The following is a 14,159-nucleotide window of genomic DNA, read 5'->3' as shown; positions in this document are numbered from 1 at the left end:
AGTAAGGAGGGCCCGGCCTCATTGGCAGAATTGACCTTACAATCCATTGATGGGATGAAGGCATCCATCGGCCAACAATTTGAGACTCTCGCCCATAAGCTGGACACCGTTTCGATCGATGTTAATTTGATCCGTACGGATTTATCAAAAACCAATGAAAAGGTCAAATCTTTAGAGCTGAAAACTTCCAGCCTAACGGGTGATGTGTCCGACTTGCAGACAGAGGTCCGCGACCTGCGGATCTCTAATGATCTTTTTGCGCGCCGGTTGGAGGACTTTGAAAGTAGGGCCCGGCGTAACAATGTACACATTATTGGGATCCCGGAAAAGTCAGAGGATCTTGCAGTTGATCTGTTTGTGGAAGATCTTATCACCAAACACCTCCCTCCTAAGGGTCTGAGCAAGTTCTTCACGGTTCAACGAGCCCACAGAGTACCGGGTGGTAAACCGAAGTTGGGTGCCCCGCTGAGACCTCTTATTGCCAGAATCTTTAACTTCCGGGATAGAGACGCTATCCTGCGGGCCTCACGGATGAGTGGACCCACGAAATACGAAAATACCACTGTAAGTTTCTACCCGGACTTTACACAGGCAGTCCAAAAGCAAAGACTTGGATTTCTGGGCGTAAAACGACGACTGAGGGAGATAGAACTGAAATACGCAATGCTTTTTCCAGCCAGGCTGCGCACTGAATTCGAGGAACAAACATATTTTTTTGATTGTCCAGAGATGGCGGGCGACTGGCTCGACATTTTGCCACACCAACGTGGCCGGGAGGAACATTCTGGAGGAGCGGAAGGCGGCCCGACGGAGCAGGAATAGGAGCATGGTTTCCGGTCCCTGGACTTTACTGATAACCCTGACTACGATTCAATGACTTTTACTGTATGATTTGATGTGTCATACCCGGGAGTGGCGGGGCGATTGGTGGACTCTTTCTTCCTCTGGGGTTTCTTTTTGTAGACTAGTTAGATATCAGGGCGACAGGCACACTGCAAGTTGGGGTGGATATTTAGTCTTATGCAGGGGTGCAGGGTGGGGGGATTTGTAACGGGTTTCGGGTTTGAGGGTGGGGGTGTTCAAGTGGGTATGTTTTGGTTCAGTGCAAGGCAACGTATTGTTTTATCATTTGATTTGGATGTTGAGTTCCAAGGAGGGGTGGATCTGCTTTCACTTTTGGAATGGGGGTAGGGGATTGAGACTAATGAGTTGGAATGTGAATGGGTTGGGGGACAGGATAAAACGAAGGGTTGTGTTACAATTGTTGAAGCGACTTTCCCCTGATGTGGTATTGTTGCAGGAAACACATTTGATCGGTAACACTTGTCATGCCATGAACCGGAGAGGGTATCACCTGGTTGCCCTTGCGGGGTTCTCCTCTGGATCCGGAGGGGTGGGTATCCTTGTTAGAAATTCTCTCCCCTTAGAAATAGATGCAACGGTCCTGGATGATAGGGGGCGCTACGTAGCTCTTACTGGACGATGGGAGGGTAAAACTATATCCTTGATCTCTGTTTACGTCCCCCCGGGTTTACAGTCGACAACATTTGCTGACTTGGGGTGAATAGTATTGGGACTTCCTGAGGGGGCTCTGGTCATGGGTGGAGATTTTAACTCGGTTGTCTCTGACAGGGAGGATCGGCACCCACCCAGGGACCTTACAGGGTCACAGAATTGGCTTAGTGGCTTTATAGACACACTGTGGTTGGTGGACTGTTGGAGACTGCTACACCCGGCCCAGAATCAATACACTTTCCACTCGGGTGCGCACAGTAGCCTTTCCAGGATTGATTACATTTTGATGCCAGCTGCACAGGCCCCCTTCGTAACTGAGGTCGAACATCTAGCTCGGGGAATATCCAACCACTCCCCACTGTGGCTTCGAATAGAGTCGCGTGTAGGTTGGGAGGGGCGGGTAGCCCCAATTAATCCGTGGTATCTCTGTAACCCTAAGACCCACGCGGCATTGCTCAAATCTCTTGACCAGTATTTTGTTGAGAATCTGGGATCGGTGTCTTTTGCAGTATCGCTCTGGGAGGCTTTTAAGACGGTCATCCGAGGTCAGGCATTGTCATTGATTGCTGGTGCAAAGAAGAGTAGAAATGAGGAGATAGTTAGACTCGAGACTGAGATCACCGAGCTGGAGCGTGATCTGGAATCAAGCGTCACCCGTGAGAAGATACATGTTTTGTGTCTTAAACAACTTGACTACAGGGTGTTGGTTACGGATGCCACGAAAGTCATGGGCAGGAAGCAGCAGGGTCGAATGTATGATGTCGGGGATAAAGCTGGCAAACTGATAGCATGGTTAGATAAAAAGAGAGGGCTAATCGTGCGGTTCCTGTGATTGAGAGAGTGAATGGTATGCGTGTGACTGAACCCGAGGAGATCGTCCAGAGTTTTGCGAAACATCTACAGGAAGTGTACTCCCCCGTATCTGATAAGCCAGAGGAAGACTCCCATTTATTGTTGCGCAACATTGCATTGCCCAGCTTATCTGATTCTGATAGAGAGTTGCTAGATGCCGTAATAACCGCGGATGAGGTGGCTCTCGCTATTTGCTCCATTCGTTCGGGGAAGGCTATGGGCCCTAATGGTCTCCCCATTGAACTTTATAAACTGTGCCCCGATAAAATTGCGCCATATCTTCGTGACATGTTCTTTGAATCGCGAGATAGTGGCTCCCTTCCCTGTGATCAGCGTCTTGCGACCATAGTGTTGATTCATAAGGAAGGGAAGCCAAGGGACCGCTGCGCCTCTTATAAGCCTATATCACTCCTTAATGCGGAAAACAAGATTCTTGCTAAATTATTGGCCAATCGTATAATAAAGGTGATTAGTGACTTGATTCATCCAGACCAATCCGGTTTCATCCCGCAGCGGAACACTGTCCTGAATCTGCGACGTTTACATGGTGTTCTCGCGAGGCCTTCGTCATTGCGTGAGCCGGCCATCTTGGCCTCCTTGGATGCCACGATGGCTTTTGATACGGTGGAGTGGCCGTATTTGTGGGCTGTACTTGCCAAGTTTGGTTTTGGTCCTGGCTTCATTAGCTGGGTCAGGCTCCTCTATGAAGACCCGTTGGCGCAGGTTGTGGTGAATGGTCGGGTCTCTGAGCCTTTCGTTCTCGGAAGGGGTACAAGACAGGGTTGTCCATTATCTCCGCTCTTATTTGCTCTTGGTCTAGAGCCCCTTGCTGCCTGGATTAGATGGGAACTGCCGATGAAGGGTATTCAGTGGGCCCCAGACCTCGAAGATTGTATTTCGCTTTGCGCGGATGATATACTGTTGTTCTTGACATCGCCCCGGAAGTTGTTAATTGTTTTGTTTGATGTCCTCACCTCTTTTGGTAGGAACTCAGGTCTAGTCATTAATTAGACTAAATCTTACTTATACGTCTTCTCGGGAGATGTCCCTCTTTTGCAGCGCGATTGTTCCATCCAGGTTACACAGACGGGTTTTAAGTATCTTGGGGTTTATGTATCGTTAAACCCGGCTGCCCAATATGAACAGAATTTGCTCCCGCCACTAACCCGGTTGAAGCTGGACGTGGTGCGCTGGCGCAAGCTGCCGCTTTCGCCGCTCGGCCCTGCGGCGCTTTTTAAGATGATGTCGTTGCCACGCTTTCTGTATGCTCTTCAGAACACCTTTGAAGCAATTCCCGCGAGCTATTTTCGGACTATTGAGGGTCTCCAGAGGAAGTTGATCTGGGATGGATGTTCGCCACTGGAGGGCTGAAAGAACAGTTAACAGATAAAGAAGGAAAAACAAGTACAGCACGAAAACGGACCCTAATGTAGGGAATTGATTGGAACTACACTGACCAGTAGGCCTCACTGGAGAGAGCATACAAAAATGGGGAAATTACGTGTGTAGCTCTCACCGCCCATTGCTGCCTGCCCCTTGACAAAGAAGAAAGGTACTTCGAAACGCGTTGGGACATTTTACAAAACAGACCTGGTATAGCTGCTGTTCTGAATAAAGGGATTTGTTAATCCATCGAGTGTGGAGTGGCGTCCTCATTGCAGAAGCAATTTTGTTGGATTTATAGGCAGCAGGTCTCAGCCGCCGAGGATGCACCGCCCAAGCAACTTGAATCGGGTTTGGACGGCTGTGAACATTCGGCTGTCAAACAGCGCACAAGATTCTAAATTATCAGCAGGATACCAAGGCTGGGGGCCCACTGGAGGGCTGAAAGAACAGTTAACAGATAAAGCAGGAAAAACAAGTACAGCACGAAAACGGACCCTAATGTAGGGAATTGATTAGAACTACACCGACCAGTATGCCTCACTGGAGAGAGCATACAAAAATGGGGAAATGAAGTGTGTAGCTATCACCGCCCATTGCTGCCTGCCCCTTGACAAAGAAGAAAGGTACTTCGAAACGCGTTGGGACATTTTGCAAAACCGACCTGGTATAGCTTCTGTTCTGAATAAAGGGATTTGTTAATCCATCGAGTGTGGAGTGGCGTCCTCATTACAGAGGCAATTTTGTGGGATATATATATATATATATATACATATATATATATATATATATATCTTCCCTTTCTATGATTTTGTACCAGTACTTAAGGATGAGTAAAAAAATGACGGTCATGTGACCAAGAGCCCGTGAGCTCGAAACGCGTCGTTTGTTTATGCCCAAATAAACAACCTTCTAAAGTACCTGATGGTGTGGCTTGTCATCCTTGTTTGGAACGAGAGGATTCTGTGGATATATATATATATATATATATATATATATATATATATATATATATATTCAATGAAAAAACCATAGGTTAAAGACCATATATAGTTAGGAATTTGCATTTACAAAACCTTGAAAATTCACTGAAAAAACCATAGGTTATAGACCATATATAGTTAGGGATTAGCATTTACAAAACCTTATTTTATTCGCACAAAACCATTGAAATTCCATATATAGTTAGTTGCACTAACTATATATCGCGCACCCGCAATCCACTGCTGATGATGTCACATATTACATCATTCATGACATGGTCAGTGACATCACTGATGACATCACTGATGACAACATCCAGTGACTGTATGTTTCTGTAGAGTTAAAATATGTCTTACATATTGAAGAATGAGTGGATGTATAAGTGTCTGGATGAAGGATTTAGTAGGTGCATGACTGATTGTATGAGTGAGTGATTAGATGTGTCTCACTGAGTGCATGGGTTAGTGACTAAACTGTCTTAATTTGTACATCATTATGTCTGTTGTTCGGTAAACTGCTGCATGTGTTGATCATTAGCTATATGAGTAACTATATGGGTTATTGATTGGTTGCCCAAGTATTTGTATGGGAGACTGAGTGTGTGTCTATGGGTGGCTGGGAGGTGTGTGACTCTGTGCATAGATGTGTGAACAGTTGATTCACTAGATGTATGGGTTCAAAAGTGCATGTGGAATTAGCTGTATGGGCGGTTGACTGTATGCATGAGTGTATTGGTGAGTGAATTGATATCTCAGTGCTACATGTCAAAGTAAGTACATATGTAAAACACAGTACATGTGCGAGTTGACATATATAAATAACTGTGCATAAGAGCCAGTGAATGTGTGAGTGGCTGTATGGATCATTGTGAACTTGTATCAGGGATTGTATAAGAGAGTATATATGTGTTAGTATATGTTTGAATAAGTAAGGTGTGTATAACTGTATAGTTGAGAAAATGGATGTGTGATTGATTCTTTGCATGACTGACTAGGTGTGTGAGTAACTCCATGGAAGAGTGACAGTCTGTGAGTGTCTGTTTACACTGATTGTATCTAAGGTTATATTAGAGTCTGAAGAGGTTCATCGTATTATCACATGAATAATATCATCAGTGATGTGATCAGTAATGTCAAATGAGATGTCATCAGTGATGTGATCAGAGATGTCATTTGAGATGTCATCAGTGATGTCATCAGTGATGTCACTGACCATGTCATGAATGATGTAATATGTGACATCATCAGCAGTGGATTGCGAGTGCGCGATATATAGTTAGTGCAACTAACTATATATGGAATTTCAATGGTTTTGTGCGAATAAAATAAGGTTTTGGAAATGCTAATCCCTAACTATATATGGTCTATAACCTATGGTTTTTTCAGTGAATTTTCAAGGTTTTGTAAATGCAAATTCCTAACTATATATGGTCTTTAACCTATGGTTTTTTCATTGAATTTCAATGGTTTTTTAAAAGCTAATATCTGTAGCTGTAAAATGTATTCTTCTTTAAATCTTAAAAAATGTTTTACATGTTTTTTAGACAATTTAAAAAAAAAAAAAATTTTATGTTTCGCTCCCAGTCCGCGAACCGGTCTGCTTCCCGTTAGCTCAATTTAAAGCCGCGGCTCGGTCCGCGAACCAGTAAACGTTCCTTTAGCGTAACTGTTATGTTAGCATGACGTTTTGCGTTGTCGCCTAATACGTCATTGGACGCGCCAAGTTAGCGGACCCGGAAACGGACCAGAAAGCGGCGCAAAGCGCGAAACGTAAACACAGCAGGTCATGTGACTCGGTAATAACACTTTTCATTGGTTCATTTCACTTTTGGTTTCCTAATGATGTAATACTACGTCATGTGATCTAAAATTAACACTTTTCATTGGTTTAGAACTTTTGCTTTTCCCAAATGATGAAAACCCCTCCTTCTTTCCTCACTCTGACTTTCATCTTGGTGAGAGAAAGACCCTTTTCCATTGTTGAGAAATGGCTTCAATAGTTGCTTCAGCTAGTGTTCCCCCACCACCACCTCCACCTCCTCAAGGGAAGTAAGGACCACCTGCTCAAGCAATCTTCGAAGAAGAGGAAGATCAAGAAGAGGAGGAAGAGGAGGAAGATCCTGAGTTTTTGCCAGAGGAGCCCAGGAGATACAACAGAAAAGAAAACTATATCTGGCAATTTTTTAAATTTCCAGCAGGGCAAAAAAAAGTCAATGCCAGATATGTCTTTTGCCGTATTTGCGACGATCGACTTTCAAGGGGGACTGACAAAAAATATAGCTTCGGAAATTACACGATGCACAGGCATATGAGTAGGTGGCACCCAAACAATTATAGTGCTGCCCAGCTTCGCGATGAACTGCAAAATCCCCCGGCAATGGCGAGAAGATCTGTCGTCCAAGAAGTATCAGGACCAGAGGCGAGGGAGGTGGTCCCGAACATTCAAATGGACATGGGGGAAGTAAAGCAAGTGTGCATGCGGTGCAACCAATTAATATGCTACCGAGAAAGTAGCATTACTCTTATAGTGAAAGCTATCAATAATCATGTTTGCCCGAAACGCCCCAAAAAATAAATTCTTATTTTTTTCGTTGCTCCTGTTGAGCCCTTTTCAATGAATCATTTTTGTTTCCCCCCTCCCCCCCAAAAAACAAAAAAATTACAAAATGTTCAGAAAAAACAAAAAAATATAAAAAATGTTCAGAAAAATAATAAAAAAAATTTAAAACAACAAAAACCAAAAAAAAGTTCTTTTCAGAACTACCTCCCCATTATAAAAAAAATGGTAGAATTTTTGAAACTCTGCCAACCTCTATTTCTTTTAGTTCGCTCCCATTTCGCACTCCGGTACGCGAACCAGGAGCGAACCAAACATTTTTTTTTTAAAAAAGAACAGCAAGTATAAGGGAAGGAAACAGACAGTTACGTTACAAGAAAGACAGCTATAGGGAGTAAAGAAAAGATACTGTTACCCGCAATCCACTTCTGATCATGTCACATATTACATCATTCTTGACATGGTCAGTGACATCATCAGCAGTGGATTGCGAGTAACAGTATCTTTTGTTTACTTCCTATAGCTGTCTTTCTTGTAACATAAATGTCTGTTTCCTATCCTTATACTTACTGTTCTTGTTTTAAAAAAATTTTGGAGATCATTCAGAAACAGTAACATTAATAGAGACAGAATGAGTGAATAAGAATGAAGAAGTATGAGAAGAGAGGGACTGAGAAAAATACTGGAAGGAGTAGAATAATTAAGTAATAGAGAAAGGAATGAGGGAAGTAGCAAACGCAGGAAAGTAAGGATTAAAGAAATGAAGCAGTAGAACTAATAGATGTTAAATGTGATAGATTAAATGATTGATTCAGGATGACGATAAGGTGTGTCCTCTCCAAAAGTTTGTTTAAGGTGAGGCCTACTCAGGGTTGCATATCAAATTTATGCTTGTTGAAGAATACAGAGGAGATAATACATGTGAAGGCCTACCATTGAAGTAAAACATGTCCACTTCACTCTTGAACAACGGCCAGACCTCTTCTGTGTCCATAGGCAGACCTAAAGTTCATCTGCACAATGTCATTCGTAAACTTAGAAAACACAAGTAATGTAATTGAAAAACGTGGAGTTTCTTTTGCTCATTTCACAATCACATCACCTGTGTTGCCTTTGCTTAGGTATCTCATAGTGCAGATGTAGTCCAGCATATGAAACAGTACGCAGAAGTGCAGCAGTGTATGCATTAATACATGTGAAGGCCTACCAATGAAGTAAGTCATGTCCACTTATTACATCATTCATGACATAGTCAGTGACATCATCAGCAGTGGATTGCGGGTTAAAAGAGTAGAAAACATTTACCTTATAATTCTTGTTAACTTTTTCAAATATTTTTTCATACTTTCAATCTGTAAAAGAGAGAAGAAACATTTCAAAAATATTAAAACATGTATTTAAAAATTTGAAAAGACAAGGGAAAAGGTTCAAGAAGAAACAGTTTTTCAACAACTTTGACATTTACAGAAGCCTCTGCTGCTCTACGTCCCCTACACAATCCTAAAGATATATATTTTAAACAAACAGTATCTTGATGCTGATGAAGTGAGGCCTATTTTGGAACATGGTGCATCTTTTGCACTGCTGATGTCTCACAATAGTGATGCAATAGCAGCGCAAAAAAGATGTAAAGCCATCATAAAATTGTGTCTAACATTTTAAATGATTGTTTCAGGATGCAAATAAGATGTGACCTTTCAAGAGGTTTCTTTAAGGTGAGGCCTATTCAGTTTTAAAAAAAAAACAGTACCCAGAAGTGCAGCACTGTAAGCATTAACTTTGACACTTACAGAAGCCTCAGTTTCTCCATATCTACCTCACATTTCTAAATGTATATCATAAGTACAAAAAGTAGAACATTATTTATACATGTTAAATGGTTTATTTTTGCTGTTCTCAGAATGTATCAAATTTCACTTAAATCAGTGACTTTAAGGTATTCATCATGTAACAGCGGGGAAAAAAAAACACAATCAAAATGATTGTGTTTAAAAAACCCATACAACCTAAGAAATCTGAATTCAAAACTCCTTAAAATTAACTTACTTTCCATAACGTCAAAGGATGTCCTATGAACAGCGTCCACTCTGTTGTGCTATAAATATTTTCAGCCCGCCACTTTCTGAAAGAAAACCTCCATCGTTTTGAAAAATATGTTACATACAATAAAAGACTTCTCACATTCTACCACATGTTTCCACTTGGCCAAATCATGTTGCAGCGATTCACAACTCTTGTAATTCTTCCAATCAAATCCCGTCATTTTCTATTTTCGCAACTTTCAAAAAGAAAACATTTAAGATTATTTTCACAATCCTGGACTACTAATATCTTACCCTTCTTTCTCACTCATGTTCTCCTTTTCCTATGACACTGATACTGCTTACTATGAAGCAGACTTACTTGCATCAGGTTTATATAGTTGGATTTTTAAATTGACATTATAATTAAAAGTTTTGGACCAATAATCTAGATAGCATTGCAGACTTACATTCCCTCTACTTCATGAACCTTTTGCAATTCCTCAGAGGAAATCCCGAGATTCTTTCCTTAAAATTTTGGTTTTAAAAACACCAGGTAAGAATTTTTAAGGTCAAACGGCAATTTTTTTTTGAAAGTTACAACAGAATCGTTGCAGAATGACCAGCCGTTTCGAGACTTTAAATAAGCTGTGTAATGTCCTGATGTTGTTGAAGGACCATCGTGCTAGATAATTGCTACAGTTACAAAAGTCCTTCCTGATATTGACAGCTGAGAAGCAACAACATTTTTTATTAAAGTTGACAATTTTGATCCATCAGGCCTACATCGTTGGATCATTAAAATGACATACTGGCAATATCTTCGTATAAATAATGTCGACATCATTTCAGATTTACATTGGCTACACTCCATGTTGTGATCCGCTGCATTTACTAGCTTATTAAAGGAGACTGATTTACTGTCTGGCAAAGTTAAATATATAAATCTTTCTGAGTCTACACTAGTAGTACTTGATACCATACAGTTCTCGCAGTCATGCTGCCATTGATAAGAAAGCCCAAACAGGTGATCTACATCTACACCCTCATCTTGCAATACATCAAGCATATACATTAAAAACTCCTGACAATCCTGCTGATTATTTTCAGAGAAGTCTGTTTGACCTGAACATTCATCTAACAGATAACGAACTTCAGACACACTTTCTACTTTTGTTCGATCAGTGCTACATTTCTCTAACACAGAATTCAACAAGCAGCATAAACTTTGTTCCGAATTGAACACAATCTGTTCTTTTAAAGTCTCTAGAGAAAAGAGAACATTAACCACTACATTTGCATAGCAGTTGACACCAGAACTGTTTTCAAATTGAAAACCGACAACATCTTCAACAGAATCCACTTTCTTTCTGCTTACAATTTTCGGTTCATCGACTTTTGGGCTTTTTGCTACAACCTCCCTACTATTACTGATATTTCTTCGTTTCCGGCCTACCACACGTTTCTCAAACAAAGGATATTGAGGCAAATGTGGCGCATACTCTTTTCTTAACCTATTGTATTCCTTAACACAATATAGATCCGCACAAATGTTTGTGACATCACAGTCAATCAGGTACAATCCCGATAAAGTTCTAACTCGTGACAATGCCACATATGCCATACCCTCCTTGAACACAGAACTGCCAATATTCACCAATGCAGTTATGGCTGAGATACCCGCCACCCCCTCTCAACACAATCCCCAAAGGAGGGAAACCGGAAACAGTTCTTGAAGTTTTTGGAAGAGGGAGGGAGTGACCCTCCCGGCCGTATTTATTAAAACAAAATTAAAACGTTAAAATCAACATTTTCATATTATGTTCAATTTCATTACCACATTGCGATGTTGGCTAACCTTAACAGATTCTCTAATACAGAGGTTCTCCTAGCCGAACTAACATCCTAAAAACATTTACTTGAAATTATGAAATTGTACATCCTAACGTTTAAGGGCCAACGGCAAGGTCGTAACCGGTGTCAAGATCCCTAAACAAAGATACCCCCCCCCCACTTGTGAGGGGCGACAGCACTGAGGCGTACCTCAAGTGCAACTACCAATTTCCCTTTGACTTGACGGGGGCACCAATAAAACTCGACGCCACTTAAAGGTCGTTCGAGGACTCGTGTGAGGTATCTAGAAGGTAGCGTAGACCCCCCCCCAAACCCCACACAACTTACCACATCTGCCGTCGCAGACGTCACTGGCCCCGGGAAATTCCCCAGGAGGGGGCTGTAACCCCTCCTACACAGGAAGGGGCCTTGACCGCCTTTCCTTTTCTTTCGGCGACCCATCCTTAGAAGGGACCGCCTCCCCGTTGAGGGGCCAATGTCCACCTCTCCCGAGCGCTCCCAACCGTGTTGGGTGACGCCCACTCATAGGGATCTTCCAATTAGTGCTCACCGATCATGACCTTACCGCCCGACCAAAATAAATACGACAATGCTAACTAAAAGACTAAACTAAAAAGACAGTAGCAACTACACTTTTATTAAAAGCATGCTTACCAATAAACACTAAAGCAGAATTACTTTATTCGCGAAACGTAACACAAATCGACCATTCTTTATTACATACTCCAAATCATCATGATAATACCGCAACCTGTAAACGAAAATCAGAGTTATCCATCAACTTTATTCAAAACCACTTGCTGTCCTCAGGGGCTGGTGGGTGGGTCAAAATTGGCTCTTCGTTCCGTCTCGAGCTCACGTGCAGCGAGGAGGTGCAGCTTCAGAGCACAGGAACAAGAGGATGCCTTCGAATCTTGCTTCTCCTTTTATCCGTCTTCAGGGCGGGCGTAAACCCGCCCCTACCTGCCCCGAGGGCGTGGCCAGCTGCGTCAGTGTCTAGGCCAGCCCACTCTAGGGCGGGAAAAGGCGCGCCCCGGCTACCCCGCTTCGGGCATACCAGCCGAGACACGCCTCCCGCCCAAGATGGCTTCCCGGGGGGATCGTGGTACTCTGCCATACGTGCGGGGGGACCGAGTGGTCGCCCCTTTCCATATGGCTGAGATACCCGCCACCCCCTCTCAACACAATCCCCAAAGGAGGGAAACCGGAAACAGTTCTTGAAGTTTTTGGAAGAGGGAGGGAGTGACCCTCCCGGCCGTATTTATTAAAACAAAATTAAAACGTTAAAATCAACATTTTCATATTATGTACAATTTCATTACCACATTGCGATGTTGGCTAACCTTAACAGATTCTCTAATACAGAGGTTCTCCTAGCCGAACTAACATCCTAAAAACATTTACTTGAAATTATGAAATTGTACATCCTAACGTTTAAGGGCCAACGGCAAGGTCGTAACCGGTGTCAAGATCCCTAACCAAAGATACCCCCCCCACTTGTGAGGGGCGACAGCACTGAGGCGTACCTCAAGTGCAACTACCAATTTCCCTTTGACTTGACGGGGGCACCAATAAAACTCGACGCCACTTAAAGGTCGTTCGAGGACTCGTGTGAGGTATCTAGAAGGTAGCGTAGACCCCCCCCAAACCCCACACAACTTACCACATCTGCCGTCGCAGACGTCACTGGCCCCGGGAAATTCCCCAGGAGGGGGCTGTAACCCCTCCTACACAGGAAGGGGCCTTGACCGCCTTTCCTTTTCTTTCGGCGACCCATCCTTAGAAGGGACCGCCTCCCCGTTGAGGGGCCAATGGCCACCTCTCCCGAGCGCTCCCATCCGTGTTGGGTGACGCCCACTCATAGGGATCTTCCAATTAGTGCTCACCGATCATGACCTTACCGCCACAGGCCGGATAGTTGACCGGCTATCCGGACCCCCCACAAAGCTCCTACCTAAAGGTCATGTTTTAACGTTTTTAACCATGCTACGAAGTCTCCTATGAGTAACTCATTCGCCACCCGAGACAAGTGCACCCCATCCCCCAAATACATACTGTCACCATTAATACAGCCATGCGAAATAGAATGCAATGTCCTGGAACGGAACAACCTACTCACTTTGTTATTAAGCTTTCTCACAGAGTGATTCAAAGCAGGAACAGAAATAGCCCCTCGCCACACTTTTCGTGGGACCATATGTGACCACGCAATTGTACACCCCGGAACTCTCCTCGCCAACCAACTTACTGTGGAAAGCATCGTCTCCAGGAGAAGTCGTCTACCGGTGGTGACCAAATCATTGCCCCCTAAATGCACTATGACTATAGACGGCGGTGACCTCGTCCGCCCTAACAAACCCTCGAAAAATTCTCGAAACTGGTCAATACAGAGCCCGCCTCTTCCGTAGAAGGACACCCTGTACCCGTATTCCCCAGCTACGTGAATCATGTCACCTGCTTTGAATACGTCCGCGGCACGCCTCACGTATGAGTGGCCCACGACCCACACCTCCTTCTTCGCAGCCGGTGATGTCTGACCGCTGGCCCGGTGTTGGGTCGACTGCATAGTTCGCCCCGCCTCGTAAGCTTGCGCAACTGAAAACCAAACAAAGACAAGAAGCGTGAGTACATCATTACAGCTTCACAACATGTGCAACCGCACATACCTTTTATAACACTTGGAGGACCAACGCCCCACTCGTTTCACTTGTTCCACATTAAGACCCCTACCTGTAGCTTCCGTAGCAGCCCCTATCCGAAAGGAATGGGTCCCAAACTCGCCCGGGTTCAAGCCCGCAGCGGCAATTGACATCGCAAGCACCCGCTGAAACTGAAACTTCGTCAGTGGGGTGGCGTCCGCGTGCCTTAACAAGGCCCCCCCCCATGATGCCACCCTTCGTGCTAGGTAGTCTTCTAAACACTTTACCGGACACATGGAGGACCCGGGAATCCTGCGTATGAGTACGCAGTCACCCATCCCATCTTGATCGGTCT

Source organism: Lissotriton vulgaris, chromosome 10 (genome assembly GCF_964263255.1).
Source record: "Lissotriton vulgaris chromosome 10, aLisVul1.2, whole genome shotgun sequence".
Taxonomy (NCBI): domain Eukaryota; kingdom Metazoa; phylum Chordata; class Amphibia; order Caudata; family Salamandridae; genus Lissotriton; species Lissotriton vulgaris.
The sequence above is the reverse complement of the archived record's forward strand: the minus strand, read 5'-3'. Positions refer to the sequence as shown.